The sequence below is a fragment of the Bactrocera oleae genome, chromosome 3 (genome assembly GCF_042242935.1).
Source record: "Bactrocera oleae isolate idBacOlea1 chromosome 3, idBacOlea1, whole genome shotgun sequence".
Taxonomy (NCBI): Eukaryota; Metazoa; Arthropoda; class Insecta; order Diptera; family Tephritidae; genus Bactrocera; species Bactrocera oleae.
This window is the reverse complement of record NC_091537.1, coordinates 40,033,404-40,056,311: the sequence shown is the minus strand read 5'-3', so window position 1 is coordinate 40,056,311 and position 22,908 is coordinate 40,033,404. Positions and strand designations below refer to the sequence as shown.

The 22,908-nt window shown below is 36.6% G+C and overlaps 2 long non-coding RNA genes across 4 annotated transcripts; one reads left to right on the top strand and one right to left on the bottom strand.

Moving 5' to 3' along the window:
• Positions 1–2,622: 2,622 nt before the first annotated feature.
• Positions 2,623–4,096, bottom strand: LOC118682070 (uncharacterized). The gene is made up of 3 exons (XR_004977740.2): positions 3,944–4,096; positions 3,643–3,878; positions 2,623–3,584 (listed from the first exon to the last, which is right to left on the bottom strand). It is a non-coding gene; the product is annotated as an uncharacterized lncRNA (long non-coding RNA).
• LOC138856131 (uncharacterized) lies at positions 3,865–8,373 on the top strand. 3 transcript variants are annotated; one of them, XR_011395183.1, is made up of 4 exons: positions 3,865–3,995; positions 7,759–7,913; positions 7,992–8,127; positions 8,188–8,373. It is a non-coding gene; the product is annotated as an uncharacterized lncRNA (long non-coding RNA). The 3 variants fall into 3 exon arrangements; XR_011395184.1 differs by lacking the exon at positions 3,865–3,995 and adding an exon at positions 4,002–4,110; XR_011395182.1 differs by lacking the exon at positions 3,865–3,995 and having other exon boundaries at positions 6,782–7,913.
• Positions 8,374–22,908: the final 14,535 nt, after the last annotated feature.

The following is a 22,908-nucleotide window of genomic DNA, read 5'->3' as shown; positions in this document are numbered from 1 at the left end:
TTCAATTAAACAAATATCGGTTAATTGACTCTCCGATTGATGTGTTTTAATTGAACCAAAACTTGTGCGGGGACACTCTAATAGCACTCAGAAATTAACTTGTAATATTTGTCTGTCCTTTTACGCGTACTTCCTCAAGAGTTCGTTCGATTTTACGAGTTGTAACGGCTGGGAAATTTCCGCGAATCTCGATGTGATGAGAAGGGACTAATAATGATACATGAAATTGTGTTGCTAGATGTAGTATGTTTGCTGTGCCCTCACAATAGAAAAAAGATTGCGCTATCGTGACGTAATGAGTTTGAGAACGAGAAGCGGCTACTTAGAAAACTGTCAAATGGATTATAAATTATAAACAGTTATTCTATGTTGCATTTTCTTATTTTTAAACTTATTACGTCACGCTTGAATTTTGGTGCTACATTCTTGTGCAGAGGCCAGCATTAACTGGACTTAAATTTTAAGTTGTTATTCGTCGGAAACCAAGATTTATAATCTAAGCAATACAAAAAGGGAAAGGTCCTGCGGATCCGGACTTAGTTTCATGTAATATATTTAATGACGACTGGGAAACAATCATGAACAGCACTATGCAGACAAACGTGACATAAGAACTTTGAATCATGAATTGTCATCCAACGGCCCGAGGACCTCCCCAAAGCATACGTATTGAAATACAAAACATGACCCTAAAAATTTATTGAATCTACAAGGAATATATCAAATCAAAGGCAAAAAATCAAACGAAAAAATAAATAAAGATATTTGTACAAAAGTAATTAAACGTTATCGAAAAAATGTAATTTATAATAAAAGAAAACATTCAAAGTCATGCCGACTCAACCCAGGCCAACCAATCCGTAGTCAACAGTTCGGATGTAGGTGGACCCCTCAATACATTCACGAAGAATTAATTATATGAACCGACCGGTTCGAATTCCTATAGTAAGGCCATCCAATAATTCTTCAAAGATTTCTATGAGAACCCAACAATTATTTGGTATCCAAACAACGGACAAAGAATCCCCCACAAGTTGAGAAAACGGGAGAATAAACGTAATGACGCGTTTAGCCTACTCTTTAGAATTTACTTTGCCAAAATAGCTAACCATACATTTGCAATACTTCCGTCGCTAAACGTAAAGTTCTAGGAAATCAACGCCCAGGCCACGCGCGACTTTTGTAAATAATAAGCGAGAGTTTTTACTTTTTTTTATATTTTTCTTTAATTTAAGCTTACATCTCGATTGTTGATCCTGCTGTTTCGAAAATATTACTACTATTTATGGTGATTACTATTGTTATAGTTCTTGACTCAGCACAACGTTAATTGAACTCATATGTTTACAAATCGATGAAGTCAACGAAATCGACCGATGCACAAAATTATTAAAATAAGCAAAATAAAATATTAAATTACTATTGCAGTGATCAACGGATTTGACTGTTGTGTCAACAACACAATGAATTTGATCGTTGCACAAAGTTGCTGTGTAAGCAAACAAAATGTGTCAATTGAGTTTTTGAACCCGACCATCGATGAATTTGATCGTTGTATAATTTCGTTGTGTAAATAATTGAAAGTACAAGGTGCAATTCAAAAGTTTCAGGACTTTTATTAAAAAACAAATATTATTTGTTTTTTTTTTTTGAAAAATTTATTGGTCACCTTCAAAATCCTCCTCCTTCCGCCTGAATACAACGTTTTGCACGTTCAAGAAGGTTATCGAATGACTTTTTTAGGTCATTTGTCGGTATAGCCTTGAGGATGGCATCAACGTCAGCATAGCGGTTTCCTTTCATGGCCAAATGTAGTTTTCTGAACAAATAAAAATCGCAGGGTGCCATATCAGGCGAATAGGGTGAATGGTTGATGATATGAATGCGATTTTTGGTCAAAAAATCTGTCTGATTCTGAGGTCTTTTTCGTGTTGTTTCAAAGTGTGCGGGACAAATCGAGCACAAACCTTTCTGAGGCCCAAATTTTCTATCAAAATTTGATAAATCGACACTGCGGATATTGATAATTCCGATTCCATATATTTAAGCGATGATTTCGGCTCTTTTTTAATGAATTCACGCGCAATTTTCGTGTTTTTTTCGTTCAAAACATCTTTTGGCCGGCCCGAACGTTCGTCGTCTTCCAAGTCCTCCCGTCCCTCTTGAAAACGTTTAAACCACTCATTAATGCGGTTACGGGATAGACAATCATCGCCATAAACTTGTTTCATCATTTGATGAGTTTTGGTAAAAGTTTTACCAAGTTTGAAACAAAACTTAATGTTGGCTGTTCGTTCGATGCTCATTTTCCGACCGACACTACAAATGTAATGTCACATGTAGCGCGATATCTCAGCTGTTACACAAGTCAGCGGTTATATAAATTTTATACGACAACACTGAAGACTACACAATTGAGGGAAAACAATTTCAGACAGATTGCGCCACTAGAAGCCGCCTTGTTTAAAAAGTCCTGGAACTTTTGAATTGTACCTTGTATTTGTTTATTATTTGCTCCAGTTTATTGGACGCGAATTTAACGACTCATTAGAACGGGAAGCTGACGTATGCCGTCCTTCATTGGATTGAAAACTCTCTTCAGTTTTTATAATAATTTCTGCGTTGTTATTTTTACTTTTTTTATTTTAGTAACAAAGAAATGTCAATGTTAAAAGTTATGACACTGCAGGTCAAAGTAGAAGTATAATTGACTTTTTTATGAAATCTTAGTTCCTCAATTATTCCACTTATTTCTATTTTACAATTATTGAACGTCATTAAAGCATTTGATTTTTATATTATAAATTTTTCATTACATGTGTTATTAACTACTGCGTTGACATGGTTTTTCAGGATTAACAAACCTGGTCGTATTTCTTTAGTTGCCAATTTATGGCTTTTAATTTTCATACAAGTTTTTGGGAATATGCATTATTGTAATGTTTTTAAACTTCATTGTGGATTCATTATTATAATAATATATACTTGCGTTAGTTTTTATAATTTCTTACATTTCAAACAAATGCTCTTTGGTTTATCATTTGGAATTGGTATAAATAAGGATCTTTTTACTTTACTTATTTCATTTGGTATTTGTATAACATTATATTATTTATATATAGAGCTGTGCTAACTTTAGTATTTTGTATTTGATATAAATCTATATTGTAATGAAGGTTATTTTGTATGTGTTCAACATTGTCTAATAAGATTTTAATTTTTAACAGAGTATCGAGATACATTATTTTTTTCCAATTGTTGATCACTTTCAAGAATTTCATTAAATTTTCTTGTAAATTTTTTTCTATCCCCTTCTATAGCTTCTTTGAGTTTTAAAATTGTTACAATAAATACATTACTTATACCCATATTTTAATTTATATTATTACATGGTTATTCTCGTCAATTGTTTGAAGCAGTATTTATATTTCTTCTCTATTACTATCGTCCATTGTACCGTATAGCCATTTCATACCCGTTCCTATAAAACTAATTAGTTGTTGTTGTTGTAGCGGCAGAATTCTACCGAGTTGACAGTCCTTGGCCGGAATAAATCCGGGTCCGTTCCGGTTACGTAGACCCGACTGTCGTGGGAAAACTAATTAGTCCTTTTCGTTGGTTGGGTGGGCTAATGTTACTTACTTCGATTTAACCTTATTTATGATTTGTTCTATATTGTGTTCAAGACTTTCGGTAACTTTTATGATTTCTAAACGGTCAATAATATGTAATATTGTGCTGTAATTTCATGTTATCTCTACGTTTTCGAGGAAAATTTCGACGAAACCATTTACACCATGAACGTTTTACACTATCAAGGTCGCGTTGCTCAATATCAGAAATGTCATTACTGTTGTAATCGTTATTATCGACTTTACCTGAAAATTTAGTAGTTATTTTAATATTTGCTCGACGTAGCATCTTTTTGTATCTGGGTTCTTACTTGTGTCTAACAGCTTTATAGTTTTCACATACACTTCCCGGTCGGTGTGTTGGTAATTTTCTCTTCTAGTATTAAGCTTTTCGTTACTGTGTTAAGTCGTTCGAATATTTTATTTTTATAAAAATTACCGTTGGAAATATCTATAGGTTTATTTCTTGTGGTTGAGAGTATGAATTTGTTGTACCGTTCTGTGTCTTTATATACCTAAAGTGTTATGGAATTTTTCAATGTGCGCATTGGCAGTGTTGTGATTAGTAAATTAGGTTTTGTAAAATTAATTTGTATTTCTTCCCTACTCATGAAATCCTTTACATTTGTTGAGTTAAATTCGTTATCAGCTTTTATGCGTTTTGGCTTTGGTTTTAAGGAGAAATATAAACGATTATTTCTATTATGATTATGCTGGATCTGTCCTCTAAATAGCATAGATGGCAGTTTCTTGTTTAGGAAATATATCTCTGAACGTAAAGAAACTATGCTTTTTTATAACGTACATATGTGTACATATAAATTATTTCATTTATATCTTTAGGTGTTTCTGTTATAATATTTTATATTTTGGTGTGATTGGTCGTCTATCGTATTTGGCTCTACAACAAACATTGTAGTTATTAAGTATTTTTGGGTAAGATGTTTTAGATTTTTGTACAATAATAAATTAAATTTTTTAGTCCCTGATAATTTCCAATAATCCATTTTAACTTACATTCTTTTTCATTTCTCATATCTTTTGCATGATTTGTGCATTTGTAAAATTGTATGGTTATTATCGAACATTTCTATTAGTTTTAATTGAGTACTCGTATATGCCTACTTTTTCTGTTTTAACAAATCTTCTAAAAATGTCGGGCATAAATCTGCTTCTTAGTCGTCTAAACATATATGTATATTTTTCGTTTTTTTCCAATAATTTCGATTTCTCTGATTTTGCTTTCTGTTAGAATAATTTGTGTATGAAAAGGAATAACTGAGTATAATAAAGTGGTCATTATTTTACTCTTGTTGAGAATGTATAGTTGATATTTGCTTATTTTGTCTTTTGTTAATGTTTTCAGAATTCTATTGCTGAAATTTCTCCAGTATCTGCATTCAATCGACTAAGGAAATCGGCCAATGTGTTATCTTTTCCTTTGATATATCCACTGTTAATATCATATTCACCTAGCTTAAGCAGTCAACGTTGCAATCTGGTATTTATATCTTTCTCTTTATATTTAGTCGTGAGGTCAAAGATTCTGTCATATACGAATGTTCTAAAATAATTAATGCCCCATACGACAGATAAAAGATCCTTTTATGTGGTGGAATATTTTTTTCATGTTCTTTTAGTGTTCTACTAGAGTAGCATATTCGATGATTATATTGTGTTAAAACTGCTCCAATCGCAACCCCATTTGCATCTGTACACAATTCAAATATTTTCTTAAAATTGGAATAACGGAGAATCGGTATATCAATTAGGATTCGTTTCAACTTATATATTGCATAATATATAAATAGATGGGGGGTGGGTCATTTTTTTTAACTTAATGTCCTTGTTTAGGAACTTTGTCAATTTTTTCATAGTACTTCATATAATTTCTTTCGTATCCTATGATACCAAGAAAATACTTGATTTGTTAGGGGTTTCAGATAATTTTAAAATTTGATTGCTGCTATTTTGTTTAGATTGGGTTAGAATATGCCCAAAATATTCTGTGAATTTAGGAAAGAAATTGCATTTATCGATTTGAATTTTTAAGTTATGGTCTTGTATTGCGCTACTAAATATTAGGAATGTCGTCGAAATAAACAACACATGTTTTATTTATATATTTCCCTAATACAGAAATTTAGAGCCCAAAAGGCATTCGGATAGTTCATAGTGTCCAAGTGGTGTGGAAAATGAAGAATTGTAGGGAGATGTGCTTTCTCTAATGATACCCTGCCTCATCATATCCCTCATTTGTTTATTAATTTAATCTTCGTGGATTTGAGGATGTCTATATATTGAAGAACATATTGATTTATCAGTTGTGGTTACTATGTCATGTTGTATTTCGTGTGTATGAGTTAGCAAATTACCCTCTTCAAAGAATAAGTCTATATATATATAATAATTGCTGAGAGGGGCTTTAAAATATTTTGGCCTATTCTGGTCTAGCTCTAGCATCGTGTTCTGAGCCGCACTGCATACGTTCCCATTAGACAGTGCCCAGTGACAACTCCTACCATAGCGGCGAGATGAACTTTATTCAAGGCGAGAAGATCTCTCGACCTCCTGCCATCCACTCTCGGCCAGAAGGATCTCGCAGTAGCGCACGAGTTGCGCCCGTAACAGTTTACCCCTCGGTATTCTGCTTCTAATGAACAGATCCATAAGTCTCCAGCGTTTTCAACAGAAACCAGGATAAGCTGATTGGTCTGAGATCATTTGTACCGACATGAGAGCTTTTACCAGCCTTCGGAATAAAAGCCTTCGGGACATGGCCCAATCTAACACAGTTCGCGTAGATGGGGGCCAGCCAGCTGCATGACATCTTGACCGTACGCTGTAGTTGCGCCGGTATGATGTTATCAGGATCCGGGGAGTAAGGGTTGTGACTGTTATCTATTGTTTGATATAAACCTGTTCTATATGTTAGGGCTACTGGCGTATCTTTTTACCATACCTGTTTCCTCTAATATGGAAAATACTAGGCTTGGCTCAATACCATTTACAATTTTTTTTTAAATAAGTGATTCATTTATTGAAGGCCTATATTCTGAAAGTTTATTATTGCCTTGTTCATATTGAGTGTTTAATTTGTTTAAAATATTTCTTAGACTATAAAAATAATTGTTTACATTATTCAGTTTTTCAAGTTTACTGCTTGGTGGTACAAATTGTAATAGGTTTCCTTTACTCCGAAGTTTTAATCAGCTCTTCTTTAATATCTGTCCTTGTAGATTCTTTTCCTAGCGTCCTTATTGCATAAAGAGCTGGTCCTTGGATCTTGTTTTTCTCCTAACGCTCAAAGATAATTCGTTGTAGTGGCAAATGGTTACCATTGTATTCCTTTATCAGTTCTGAGTCCGTGAAGTGAGTAGGTTGATAAGATTATGTCGTCATTCCTTTTTTTGTTTTTAAGGATTCACTTGGTTCACTTGTTAATAGTATATTTTGATGTAACCATAAAAAATTATCGACGTTGTTTTACACATATTAATCTTTTGATTAATGCGTAGTTTACTGACTGCGCGACTTTTGTGTATAATACGCGAGAGTTTTTAAATTTTTTTTTATACATTTCTTTAATTTATAAAAATTCAAGCTTTCACCCCGATTGCTGGTTAACAAGTCCTGCTGTTTCTCAAATATTACTACTATTAATAGTGATTACTAATGTTATAGTTCTTGACTCAGCACAACGTTAATTGAACTCATATGTTTGCAAATCGACGAAATCAACAAAATCGATGGTTGAACAAAATTATTTAAAAAAAAACATAATAAAATAAATATTGAATTACTATTATAGTGATCAATGATTTTGGCGGTCGCTTGAATTTGATCGTTGCACAAAGTTACTTTGTAAGAAAACAAAGTGTGTCAACTGAGTTTTTGAACTAAACTAGCACGTCTCTTTATGCTAGCGACCACATTGCCGCGCTCTTCATTAGTCTAGGAATGAGAGATAAAGGGATGCCCAACGCATCTCTCACTGGAAATGAGAGAGCAATTGCTAAACGTCAAAACCTACTGAACTTTGTCGGACTGAGTTCAGTTAGTTTTGACATTTAGCAATTGAAAAAGAGACGGCCAGATTGAAATCCTACCAAAAAAATGTGAATAGAAAGATTTGTTGCCGCTGTTGAAGATCACTAAAAAGAAATTGGAAAACAATGAAATTGAAAAGAAAGAAAACGCGAAATTGAAATGTATGTGAGGCCATGCTTCGTAGTATTAATTTTCAATTGAAAATGATAAAAAAAAACATTTAATTTAGAGGTAATACATTAAAAATCTTGTGCATCTGAGTTTGCAAAATTATGCAATTTATGCATGTTTCAAACCATTAGTTCACAGCTGATTGGTAAAGAAGAACATTGTTTGTAAATAAAACTTTCACACAAATTGGACAGCATACCGAAAAAAAGTTGTAGGGGAAAATTTGCTGACGTTTTAGTTGATGCAACTGCTGAAGAAATTATGGACATTGAAGGTAAAAAATATATACATATCTGTGTATGCGGAATTTCAATTACTAACAATTTTCTTTTAGAAATCGAATGTGATGATGACGCAGTGGATGCAGTTTTAAATGAATTGGCTGACAATTTATCTGTTATGAAATGTCGTCGAAGATTTTACAGCACAATAGCTAAGCCAGACATTTGGCGCAACAATATTTTGACAAGTTAAGAGTAGATAGAGATCAATATAAGATGCTATTTGATTTATTTGAAAACATTTAGAAATTCAACAAAGCGCATTCTTGTAAGCAATTTTCTGTTGAATTGCAATTACCACTCACAATGTTTCGATTTGGTTCGTGGGGAGAAAGTGCAGCATATAGAAAAATCGCAACAATTTTTAGAGTGGGAGATTGCAAAACTATATCTATAATAACAAAAAGAATCTTAAGAGTGTTCTTGTGCATCTAAGTATATAAATTGGCAATATGAGATTAAACAATCGAAAACAGTATCGGATATCTTTGACGAGCAGCCGTTTTGTATCGGATATATTGATGGAACTGAGATTAAATGAGCAGAATCGCCAATTAAAGATCATACATCATACTTCTCCAGAAATCACATTTATTCAATAAGAGCACAATTAGGTTGTGACTACAAACGAGTAGTTCAACATGTTGTGGTTGGTCACCCTCGGAGCTGGCATAATGCCCGTATATATCGAAATAGCAGTATTTTTCTTCACAGCATTGAATTGCTGGGGACTCGGCATACCCTTTATCTGGAACGTTAATAACACCCTACAGAAACAACACAAAACAGTTGGAAGGAAACGTCCAAATTGCATTTCATTTACGGCATAACAAATACCGGGTTAGAGTAGAGCATTGTTTTGGCCTTCTGAAAAAACATTTGGAAGCTATAAGCAGCTGCGTCTGTCTAACAAAAAATCATAAATTATGCTGTGGTTGGTTTATTGTCTGCTGTATTCTTCATAACAATTTAATTGACAATGGTTCCACTTCGGTCGACGACATTTCAGATTTGTCAACCACTGCACAAGATTCTACTGAATCTGTTGACCATCACCCAACAATGTTGGAGAAATGAAAAGACAAGCACCCATTTTCTTAAACGTATTTGAATTCATACATCAGTTTCGTCAATGTGTTTAATCTATCTATATATATAAAAATGAAACCCGTTTCCCGTTGTCAAGCCATAACTTGAGAACGGCTAGACCGATTTGGCTGTTGTTTTTTTTGTGGTTTTCTAATACTCTGTAGAAGGAAATATTAAGAAAATGTCTCAGAAAGATTGAAAAAATACATCTAATTTTGCATATTTTAAAAAACGCGCGTAACGAATGTCATCGTCATTGACAGACATAGACTATATTGAAAGAGCATCGTTTGTTCGGAAATATGATTAACTAATTAAATTATATCGCACTAATTTACTAATATTTGAAATTTACTCGCCACAATTAAATGTTCCGACTTTGACGGTAATATTAATAATACCATTCTTGATTTCATTTTAATGTAAGTATTTAATAATAAAAAAATATGTATACTATGTGTTAGATTTCAGACCGCAGTTTACAAATTTCGCATAACCTATTAAGTAATCTGTGGTAATCTGACACACATAATTTAACAGAGCGCCAAAAATAATTTTATTAAGTTTGTGATAAAGTTTGTTTTGTTTTAAAGATGAAGAAGTTTGTTGTTTGCTAATAAGTGTTTGTTAATCACGGTAAGTTCGCAGCTTAATATTATATTTTGGTAAATTTTGATGACTACACAATTTTAAAATTTGGTATACACGGTTAAACAGAAAATATAAGGGAGTAATTTTTATTTTCAGTTGGATTTTCGTTTTTAAAAATGTTACCAAGCAGACGTACAAACTTAGGCCGCAGAACTCGAAAAACTGCAAGTCAAAGATATATAAGAGCAAATCAAACTGATGAGCAACGTGAAGGTCGAAATGAAGTGTTAGCTACAATATTTATAACTTATGAACGGCTTAACCGATTTGGCTTTAAATTGATGAGGGATAGAGATAGCATAAAATTTTAAATACTTCGCTACTGTTGTTAATGTGAATGAAAACGAAAATTATCTAGATATATTCGGAATGACATCACATAATCTTTGGTTGAAAACTATTCAGAGCTATTTCAATTCACCTCAATTATGCAACGGTACAACTTCGAAAATCAAAAAGATTACAAGAAATATTATTGTAGCAACTATTTTGACTGGAAAATTTAATGGAGAAATGGTTCTCTTACCACGTTTTCCAACTGTCAAAACGTACGATACAAATAGAGCTTAATTAATTGAATTTGAAAATGTTTATAATTAAAAACTATAAATATTATTATTAAAAATTAAGAACGATCAACCTCTTTCATTATTTCAAACGTTATCTACTAACAACTTTGAAAATTACTCATTTGTTTCATACTTGAGTATAAAATTAATAAAATAAAAAAATCAACATATTATATTTTATGTTTATTTGTGTTTAATAACAATTCGAAGGAAATTAGTATTCATCATTTTCAACTTTGGAAGTGATCCGCTTAGTTATTCTTACATTGGAATTAACGTTTTCGTTTCATTTGATAAATACAATTTTACTGTATTGAATAGTATGTAATTAATATATACCTTAGCCACAGCAACGCGTGGACGGAATCCTCTAGTGATATACAATATATTTATATATTTATACCTTCTGTTAGTGTATACAAGATAAACGGTTACGAAGTCATCTTCAAATCTTGTTGCATTCCAAACGCTTTGAGTGATAGAAGATAAAATATACGAAGAAAATCAAAGTTACTGTTGAAAAGAATATATACATATACAATATTTCACGGTTCAATTCACGGTTCTTAAATTCTATTTCAGCTTTTCCTCTTTCGATTTCCGCTTGCAATCTTCTATCACTCAAAGCGTGATCTTTTTCGTGCTTCTCCTTTTCCCACTCCATTTTAATTTTAAAAATTTATTTACATTCGGCTTGAAAGCAACAAGATTTGCAGCAGATGACATCGGAGCAATCTGTTTCTTAATTTTTTCGGCGAAATCTTTGGCCTTTTTTAATTACATTGCCTGGTGGCATATTTTCTCTATTGTCAATTTCTTCCCCCATATCCGAAAAAGTTGTTTCCAATATTTGGCTGCCACTATCAATTACTTTAAAGGCTTTGCTCCAAATAGCATGCACTTTGCCTGAAACACAAATAATTATCAAAATTGCTTCACATTCATTACGTTTACCTTCAACACTCGACTGTTGACCTTCCCCAATCGCTTGCCTTTTTAAAAGAGGCTTTCAGGTGCCGCACTTTCCACCGAATTAGCTCCCATGTCGCGTCAATGCTGGTTTTCCCAATTCTTTTTTTTTTATAAAAAAATTGATCTGTTTGTGCCTATTAAAATTAAAATTATTGTTTAAAATGAACAATGAACGGATTAAAATGTATTGCAGTGACAACGAAGTACTTTTGGATAAAAACAAACAATGTCGGCGGTAGCAGCTATGCTGAGTTTTCGCCAAGTGCTTATAACAAAATTTTTTTCTTTTCCCTTACCTCTACTTCCGGAGCTTCCTGCAAGAAATCCAGTATATTTCTTATGTCTTTTTCACTCCATATTTTTAATGGCCTTTTTCCTTTTAGCCGTTTATTAATATCACACCTTTTTTCATTTTTGTTCTTTTATGAAAATGGTTTTATTTTTGACAACAGCTGACAATTTGCAAACCAGTGATGATGATGACACAATACAATGATGTTTTAGTATTGCTTTTTTGCAAGGGTGTAACAGGTGCATCCCTATACATTTTGTTAGTGTAAAAGCTAAAATATACTTACAATTTTACAATTGCAAAGATGCAAGACCATTTGCACAATATTCTGTATTGCCATAATATACACATACACACTCACATTAGGTAGATAAGATAGATTCTAAAACTAGTATATAAGCGATGAAATACCGAAATAAAACCAGAATGAAGAACAAACGGAAATAAGATATTATATAATCAAAGAAAACGGCATTGAACTTCAGAATGTTCAAACAAAAACATATACCAACTGCTCAACTGCACGCCACCTTTGTTCGTTTATTTATAAAGAGAAACAAGTGTAATTATGTTAATAAAAGGAAAGCCGCTACGGATGACAAGTGAGTTCATGTTTAGCGTGCGACGACGTTGCGCAAGAGCTTGGTCGTTGGCATAGTGAAATGATGTGGAGTGTTTTGATGTGGAATGTGTGTGGGACGGTGTGTTGCAATTCAAACTAATTTAACCATCCCAGCCCACCTGACACCAAACACCAAAAAAGCAGCAATTTGGGCCTGCGGTGCTAAAATGATGCAAGACAAACCATTGACGCACAAATCCTACTACACGAGAGTAAAAATCGGCGGAATACACTTTTACAGCTGTTATTTGCCACCAAGCCTTGCGCAGTCAGTCTTCAAAAAGGTTTTCGATGAGTTGGTTGGGGATGCCTACACAACCAAACCAACGATAATAGCAGGAGACTTCAATGCATGGGCCTTAGAATGGGGAAGCAGAAGCACAAACCAGCGAGGACATGCGTTACTGAAAGCCTTCGAGCTTCTTGCCATTGTCCTTTTAAACACAGGCTTTAGGAACACTTTCGAAAAAAATCTAGCTCGAACGGCAGAGTGGCAGGTGTGGGACACGTACACACACAGTAACCATTTCGCAATCATAATAGATGTACGCAACCGCTCCGTAAGCCAAAGAAGATGGGCGCGTGTAAAAAAGGTACAAGCTAAAGGGTGGAAAGAAAGCACATCGATGAGGATTTATTCAAACTCGTGTTGAAAGAAGGCATACCCGAATCAGAAGACACCAATCAACAGGCTAAGTTGCTTGTGCAACATATCTGCAGCGCCTGTGACGCCGCCATGATTCGATGAAAACAACACCTGACACGAAAGCCAGCATACTGGTAGAATAATGAGATCCAACAACTACGAATAGATTGTAATAAAGCGAGGGGACAGTACCAGAGAAGTACAGGCACGGCAAGTCAAGAGGGATTACGTGAAAACTACAAGGCCAAACGCAAGCAACTGAAGAAGGCTATTAAAAATAGCAAATCTACGTGTTTCAAAGAGCTATGTAACAAGCTCGATGAAAATCCTTGGGACGGTGCGTACAAACTGGTCATGTCCAAATTACGAGGTCCTAAAGAACAAGCGCCGACCTGCCCAGCGCTTCTAAAACATGTTGTGGAAACACTTTTTCCACCACAGCACATGCGAGAAGAAGAGCGGTTTCTCCCCGAAAAACCAGATCATGTAGTAATACCAGTAGTTATCGATGTGGAGGTAATAAATGCTGGTGCACGTTTTGGTAATGCTAAAGCACCGGTGTTGGATGGCATCCCAAATCGTGCTATGAAGATTGCACTAAAGCAAAACCCAAAATTCTTTACCCAGCTATACACGAAGTGCTTAACCGATGGTATTTTTCCAAAAATATGGAAAAAACAACGTTTGGTCTTATTAAAAAAGTCAAACAGAACAGTTGGGGATCCTAGTGCGTATCGACCACTGTGCATGATAGACACAATTGGGAAATTTTTAGAGCGATTGATTTGTGAACGTCTTGAAGCACACCTGGAAGAAGTGGAATATGGTTTATCTAGCAACCAATACGGGTTTCGCAGGAAGCGCTCGACCATCGACGCAATCAAAAGGCTGACCGGAATAGCAGATAAAGCAATTGAAGGTACTAGGTGGATGCATGGCACGAAAGAATACTGCGCAATCATCACTTCCGACGTGAAAAACGCGTTTACTTCAGCATACTGGCCCCACATAATACGAGCCTTAGAGAACCTCAAAAATCCGGTATATTTATTGCGGATTAAAAGAAGTTATTTGTCCGACAGGCTGCTGTTATACGACACGGAGGAAGGGGTGAAAAGTTATGCGGTAACTGGTGGAGTGCCACAAGGCTCTGTTTTGGGCCCAATGTTATGGAATATCTTGAAGGACGGAATACTGCGCCTCCCACTACAAAAAGAAGCTAAAATAATTGGATACGCGGATGACATTGCAGCGGCAATAGTAGCAAAAGAGCTGCACCAAATCCAAAGCGTTTGTCTAGCTACGTCTCAGAAAATTAAAAACTGGCTCGACGCGTCAAAACTTTAGCTAGCGGGGTAGAAGACAGAAGCAGTCCTGATCTCGAGTAGGAAAAAACTAGAGACTATTACTCTAAATATTGACGGGCATGCAATTAGAACACAGCCATCTCTAAAGTACCTGGGTGTCATAATTGATGCGAGACTCAACTTCAAGATGCATATCGAAAAAACCTGCGAAAAAGCTGCGCGAGTGACCTCTGCACTAGCGCGAATTATGGCTAACATAGGTGGGCCAAGCCAAGCGAGAAGATTACTTTGAGCAAAAGCCAGCCTATCAGTTATGCTGTATGCAGCACCTGTATGTGCACAAGCGCTGACCCATAAAATATATGCCAAAATGGTGATTTCGCTGTGTAGACTAAGCACCATCAGAGTAGCCAGTGCATTCCGCACAGTATCGCAAGAAGATGCTAGCATTATATCCGGTATATTGCCACCAAATATAATGGCTCTTGAGCTTAAAAGAACATACGATACCAGCAAAATACTCGGCAGGTCGTTAACAACAGAAGAACGAAAAGAAGAGAGACAAAATAGTCTAAACGAGTGGCAAAACCGTTGGGATGCAACAACCAAAGGGCGATGGACGCACCGGCTTATCCAAAATGTTAAAACCTGGGTGGATAGAAAGCACGGACAAACAGACTTTTATATGACGCAATTCCTCACTGGCCATGGCTGCTTTAGAAAGTACCTGTACAAGTATGGCCATGATAACGGAGTGACGTGTTCCTTTTGTGGTAACGGAAATGAAAATGCTCTGCACATCTTTTTCTATTGCCCGAAATATAATGTGGAAAGGACCTGGCTTGAACATCAGATAGCAGAGCCCGTATTACCGGATAACATAGTACCACATAAGCTGCGATCTGAGCAGGTGAGGCTCACCGTAAAAGACCTGATCGCAAAAGCCCTGATAGAGCTGAGAATAGCAGAACGGCTGTGAAAGAGCAAAACGAGAGCAACAAATGGAGTATAAGTACAATGAGATGCAAGAGCCCATAGGCTAAGCTTACCTTGCGAAGAAATACTTAACGGTAGTCCCACAAGGTACATACAAAGCTAACGGAGTTAAGGGTTTAGCACGTAGGCGTACCGATGCGCGAGTTCGGCATATTTAATAATATGGACCGGGCGTGGTCCCGAAAGAGGTGCACTAAGCGTATGGTATGAATCGTGCATGCTGTCACTGGTGGCAGTATCTTTCAGAAGATTCCCTCTTCGGATAACAAAAAAAAAACACTCATGCGTCATGTGGGTACGACTTAAACAGTTGAGGGTTGCATAAATTTAAATATGCTACAGTATTGTAGCCGGTATGAACCGACACAGCGGACATCGGGTGGGATGCGGCTCCGGTGCATCAATGGCGACGCTCGCGGTGGGTGTGCTGTGTTCCGCGCGACGGCTGTGGCAGTTGTTGCAGCAGTGGTTCGGGGAGTTAGAATAGACCCAGTGCGTGACACGTTGATAGCCGACCGTACGGTTGGCGTTGAGGTTGTTGGCATTTCCACGTCAATATTAATCTGTATCATAATGTTTAATTTAGTATGCAATACATTTGTGGCATATAATTGAATATGGGCAATTGTACCACGTAAACTGGCAGGCGTGGGTCGTCATATTGATCGACCATTTCTGTTTGGTTTGGAATTGTTGTCAGCGATTTTTTACTTGCGGATTTATGTGAATTGAATATCATTTTAGTTTCGGTAGTACGGTCGGTGGACGGGAAGCATAGTTTCACGAGCGGTCTGGTTGGCGTTCCGGATTGCATGCGGAGATCTACTATATATATTACCGTCGGACCCGGAAGCTTATTTATGCGGTCAAGCCGCCATTCTGTAAGGGGGAGACAATCATCATGGATTAAGACGCAATCCCCAAGCTTTGGCGCTTTGTCTGGAGTTTTCCATCGGTATCTCTTGCGGAGGTCCTTTAAATATTCTTCTTTCCATCGGCGGCTGAAATTATGATGGAAAAATTTAATTCTTTCCCATCGGTTTAGTAGGTATGGGCAAAATGGGTGCTCCTTTGAGAAAATACCCTGAAGTTTCTACAGAAAATTTTCATGGTGGCTATGAACAATGCGCGTCCTTCCGGGATATGTTAACTGCCGTTTACATAAACCATCCTAAATTATCAAATGCAGGTCAAGCAGGCGTAATAATAAAAGAGTTCGCACTAATTGAAGATAATTTCAATTTGGCTTGGAAAGCTCTTAACTCAAGATACGAAAACGAAAGAATATTGGTCGATAAACACATATAATTATTAATAAACTTGCTAAAAATTCAAAAAAAAAAAAAAACAAGTGAAGAATTTATCAAACTTTAATCCACTGTTTTAAATTGTTTGTCGTTTGTATCGACACAGACAGCTTTGACCCTATACTGGTAAATATATGCACCACCGAATTACCAGATAAATTATTACTGCTATAGGAGTAATCGCTCTTATCACGAAGCAAATGCTCCACGTGGCATCAAATGAAAGATTTCCTAATTACCTAGTTTGAAAGCGCAGAAAGTGTAGACAAAAATATAGTCAGAACGAAAAGCACTCAACACGGCCTAAATAAAACTTGCCACAAGCCCCAATCCAGCAGCAACAACAATATTAATAGAAGATTCTTCAAAAATCAAACGTTCACATCCGAACAGTACAAACAAACGTCATGCGAACTTTGTACAGGGGGCATTAGCTCAAATCTTGCGAAAAATAAAAACAAAAAGACTTTGAATAAACTGCTTGTCACATGCTCATACACTTAAAGAGTGCGAAAGCAAATTTGATTTGTTGTCATAAAGGACATCATTCAATGCTTCATTACAGCACATTTTCCAGCTCACCCCCAAAACAGCGCAAATATGAAAAGAGCCACGGGTTTAGTTGCAACAGCAAATCTCGAAGTTCGAAATCTCGAAAATTGCCAAGAAGCACCATGCTGCTCAAAGGCATTAAAAAATAGAGCAGAGTACTACTATCCACGGTAGTCGTCTCCATCGAGCACCGAGGAGAACTGTTTAAGCTTAGGGCCTTAATAGACCAAGGATCACAACGATCATTTATAGCGTCTAAGGCACAATAAAGGCTATCCCTGCCAACAAAACTAGCCAATTTTGAAATTACATAAATGGGTAGAAGAGTAGTAAAAAACTCAAACAAAATCTGCCCCAAACCTCAAATCTAAACTTCCCCCAAGCTTCCAAGCTATCACATATATAGCAAGCATTGGTCAAAGGTTTCACACCTTAAGCTAGCAGATCCCAACTGGAACACTCCCGCTCAAATAAATCTTCTATTAGGCAGCGATCTCATACCATAGATAATACACGAAAGTGTTGAGGAAATTTCAAACACACTTCTGGCACAAAATACTATTTTTGGTTGGATCCTAAGTGGACTTGTTACGGAACCAGTTACCACCATGGCAGCTCAAGTTGAGGAAATCTTAAACGAATATCCCAATTCACTATTGAAAAAATTTTGGGGGTTAGAAGAACTCCTCCACATTTCAATTACAACCCCAGAAGATCAGTATTGTCCCATGCGAAAAAATCGTCAACGGCAAATACTACTCATTTTATGTGGCAAACAACAAATAAAGTGAGAGTTGTCTTCAATGCCTCAAGATGCACTAGCTCGGGGAATTCCCTAACTGATATCTTATTTAGGGGTCCCACGCTTCAACCAGATTTTATGCAACTTTTTTTAAATTGGCGTATTTTCAAATACGTATTCAACGGAGACGTCGAAAAAATCTATAGACAAATAATCCTACATGAAGACAATCAAGATTTTCAGCGACCTATTTCCCGAAAATCCACCAACGTCCACTACGCGACTACCCACTAAAAATTAACGGAAAAACTTTTCGATCCCACAGGATAGCTTTCACGAATTATGATACAAGCCAAAATCCCAATACAAGAATTATAGCTAGATGAAACCGACTGGAACGATCAAGTCAAACTACCGGCAATGCGCAATATAATTGCCTCTGAGAGTCGAAAAATTGAGGTCAAAGGTCGCTCTTATCGCATCTACTCAAGCGCGCGCCCCGGCTGAAGTCGAGAAATATCATAACTGAGAGAGTCGAAGCCTATTGATAACAAGTAAGGAAGGGCTAAGTTCGGATGTAACCGAACATTTTATACTCTCGCAAAGTCAAATGGTATACTCGTTTGAGATTTCTTTGTGGATTGACTGATATTTTCGGTAGAAGGTCAACTATAGGCACTGGGGTCCACATATTTAGTACTTAGGGGCTTGAACAGTTTTGGTTCGATTTAGACAATTTTTGGTCACAAGGTGGCATACTTTAAACGTATTATTCACGCAAAGTTTTACCCCGATATAATCATTGTTGCTTGATATGCATAGTGGAAAGTGAAAGAATCAGATGGAATTGAAAATGGTGTTTCATGGGAAGTAGGCGTGGTTGTAGTCTGATTTCGCCCATTTTCGCACTATGACATAGAAACATGAAAAGAACGTTACGCACCGAATTTGATTGAAATCGGTTAAGCAGATCTCAAGATATGGGTTTTCACCTAAAAGTGGGCTGTGCCACGCCCACTGTCTAATTTTGAACGCGGTTCCTATAAAGTCATCTTATACCATCTTAGAGATAAAATTTAATGTCTCTGGCGTGTTTAGTGCTTGATTTATCGCGCTTTTAGTAGTTTTTAACAGTACCGTTATATGGGGAGTGGGCGGAGTTGCCACCCGATTTCAACTATTTTCACACCGTCAATAGAAGTGCTAAAAACATTTGCTTCCAGTGAATTTTGTTATTATAGCATTAGCGGTTTAGGAGATATGCACATTAAACCTATTAGAGGCGGGACCACGCCCACTTTTTAAAAAAAAGTTTAACTGCAGATGCCCCTCCCTAATGTGATCCTGTGTACCAAATAACAGTCGTGTATCTTATTGCGGAGCTTAGTTATGGCAAGTTATTTGTTTTTGATTAATGGCGTTTTGTGGGCGTGGCAGTGGTCCGATTACGCCCATCTGCAACACCAACCGTCTCACGGTACCAAGAAACATGTCTACCAAGTTTCATAAAGATATCTCAATTTTTACTCAAGTTAGAGCTTGCACGGACGGACGGACGGACAGACGGACGGACGGACAGACAGTCACCCGGATTTCAACTCGTCTCTTCATCCTGATCATTTATATATATATAACCCTATATCTAAGTCGATTAGTTTTAGGTGATACAAACAACCGTTAGGTGAACAAAACTATTATACCCTGTAGCAACAGGTTGCGAGAGTATAAAAAGAGCTTACTCTTAGTACTAAATCCATTCATAGACACGAAAGGTCTTCTTCGGGTGAATGGTCGGCTTGCAAATTTAAGCCTAACGTTTAACGAACACCATCCCATAATTATACCAGAGAAGTCTCGACTAATTTCATCCCTTCGGCGGACGACGCGGCTTTCCATCGAGGATAGATAAAACTTTTATCGGCGCTCAAACAGACACCGAAAAACAGTTTGTGGACTTTATTAAGCAAGTATAACCCGAGATTGCACAAACGTACGCGCCCCAAGGCAACTTAACCCCCTCCAATCGCTCCTCATATGGGTGGTTTATGGGAATCAGCTGTAAAAAGCTTTAAATCCCACTTCAAAAAGGTAGATGGAAATTAAAAATTTCATTATGAAGAATTCACAACATTATTAATACGAATTGAAGCCGTTCTCAATTCACGGCCTCTCACAACACTCTCGCAAGATCCCTCAGATTTCACAGCCCTAACTCCAGGGCATTTTCTCAAAGGAGCACCCATTTTTGCCATACCTACTAAACCGATGGGAAAGAATTAAAATTCTCCATCATAATTTCAGCCGCCGACGGAAAGAAGAATATTTTAAGGACCTCCGCAAGAGGTACCGATAAAAAACTCCAGACAAAGAGCCAAAGCTTGGGGATTGCGTCTTAATCCATGATGATTGTCTGACCCCTACAGAATGGCGGCTTGACCGCATAAATAAGCTTCCGGGTCCGACGGTAATATCCGAATAGTAGATCTCCGCATGCAATCCGGAACGCCAACCAGACCGCTCGTAAAACTATGCTTCCTGTCCACCGACCGTACTACCGAAACTAAAATGATATTCAATTCAAATAAATCCGCAAATAAAAAATCGCTGACAACAATTCCAAACCAAACAGAAATGGTCGATCAATATTGACGTGGAAATGCCAACAACCTCAACGCCAACCGTACGGTCGGCTATCAACGTGTCACGCACTGGGTATATTCTAACTCCCCGAACCACTGCTGCAACAACTGACACAGCCGTCGCGCGGAACACAGCACACCCACCGCGAGCGTCGCCATTGGTGCACCGGAGCCGCATCCCACCCGATGTCCGCTGTGTTGCCGTTCACACTGGCTACAATACTGTAGCATATTTAAATTTATACAACCCTTAACTGTTTAAGTCTTTCCACATGACGCAGGAGTGTCACACGGAGTATTCGTGCCAATTGTGTGAAAGGTAGCACCATACATTACATTACAGAGTTTGCTTGGCTAAATATTTGCCTAGGTGGGCTGGAATGGTTAAATTAGTTTGAATTGCAACACACCGTCCCACACACATTCCACATCAGAACACTCCACATCATTTCACCATGCCAACCACCACCATCACACCACACATGAGGACACACCACAGCAAATGGTGTAAAAAGGGAACAACGAGCGACCACCAAGCTCTTGCGCAACGTCGTCGCACGCTAAACATGACCTCACTTGTCATCCGTAACGGCCTTCCTTTTATTAACATAATTACACTTGTTTCTCTTTATAAATAAAAGAACTTTGTAAAAAAAAAACCTAAATACAGTACGGTTTGTTAGTGAAGATTTAAATGTTTAAGGTTAGTGCTAACAAAGGTTGCGTACAGTTGAGCAGTTGGAATATGTTTTTGTTTGGACATTCTGAAGTTCGATGTCGTTTTCTTTGATTATATCTTATTTCCGTTAGTTCTTCACAATTATTTTCCAATATTTTATATTTTTCTTATGACGAGCTGTACAATAATATCTTACCCCTGGTGGGGGACTTTAATTGACCGACAAGTCATCCAGTGAGAAATATTTCATTCTGGTTTTACTTCGGTATTTCATCGCTTATATACTAGTTTTAGAATCTATCTTATCTACCTAATGTGAGTGTGTATGTGTATATTATGGCAATACAGAATATTGTGCAAATGGTCTTGCATCTTTGCAATTGCAAAATTGTAAGTATATTTTAGCTTCTACACTAACAAAATGTATAGGGATGCACCTGTTACACCCTTGCAAAAAAGCAATACTAAAACATCATTGTATTGTGTGTAACACTGGTTTGCAAATTGTCAGCTGTTGTCAAAAATAAAACCATTTTCATAAAAGAACAAAAATGAAAAAAGGTATGATATTAATAAATGGCTAAAAGGAAAAAGGCCATTAAAAAATGGAGTGAAAAAGACATAAGAAATATACTGGATTTCTTGCAGGAAGCTCCAAAAGTAGAGGTAAGTGAAAAGAAAAAAATTTTGTTGTAAGCACTTGGCGAAAACTCAGCATAGCTGCTACCGCCGACATTGTTTGTTTTTATCCAAAAGTACTTCGTTGTCACTGCAATACATTTTAATCCGTTCATTGTTCATTTTAAACTATACTTTTAATTTTAGTAGGCATCAACAGATCAATTTTTTTTATAAAAAAAAAGGATTGGGAAAACCGGCATTGACGCGACATGGGAGCTAATTCGGTGGAAAGTGCGGCACCTGAAGGCCTTTTTTAAAAAGGCAAGCGATTGGCGAAAGTCAACAGGAGCAGGCCTTCTCGAATGTGCTTGCATTTTGGGGCAAAACCTTTAAAGTAATTGATAGTGGCAGCACGGCCATCATGAACGACAGCGCGAGCAGCCAAATATTGGAAACAACTTTTTCGGATATGGGGGAAGAAATTGACAATAGCGAAAATATGCCACCAGGCAATGTAATTAAAATAGAAAATACTCCCCAAAAGGCCAAAGATTTCGCCGAAAAAAATAAGAAACAGATTGCTCCGAAGTCATCTTCTGCAAATCTTGTTGCTCTCAAGTCGAATGTAAATAAATTTTTAAAATTTAAATGGAGTGGGAAATGGAGAAGCACGAAAAAGATCACGCTTTGAGTGATAGAAGATTGCAAGCGGAAATTGAAAGAGGAAAAGCTGAAATAGAATTTAAGAACCGTGAATTGAACCGTGAAATATTGTATATGTATATATTCCTTTCAACAGTAACTTTGTTTTTCTTCGTATATTTTATCTTCTATCACTCAAAGCGTTTGGAAAGCAAGAAGATTTGAAGATGACTTCGTAACCGTTTATCTTGTATACACTAACAGAAGGTATAAATATATAAATATATTGTATTTCACTAGAGGTCCTCCCGTCCACGCGTTGCTGTGGCTAAGGTATACATTAATTATCTACTATTCAATACAGTAAAATTGTATTTATGAAATGAAACGAAAACGTTAATTCCAATGTAAGAATAACCAAGCAGATCACTTCCAAAGTTGAAAATGA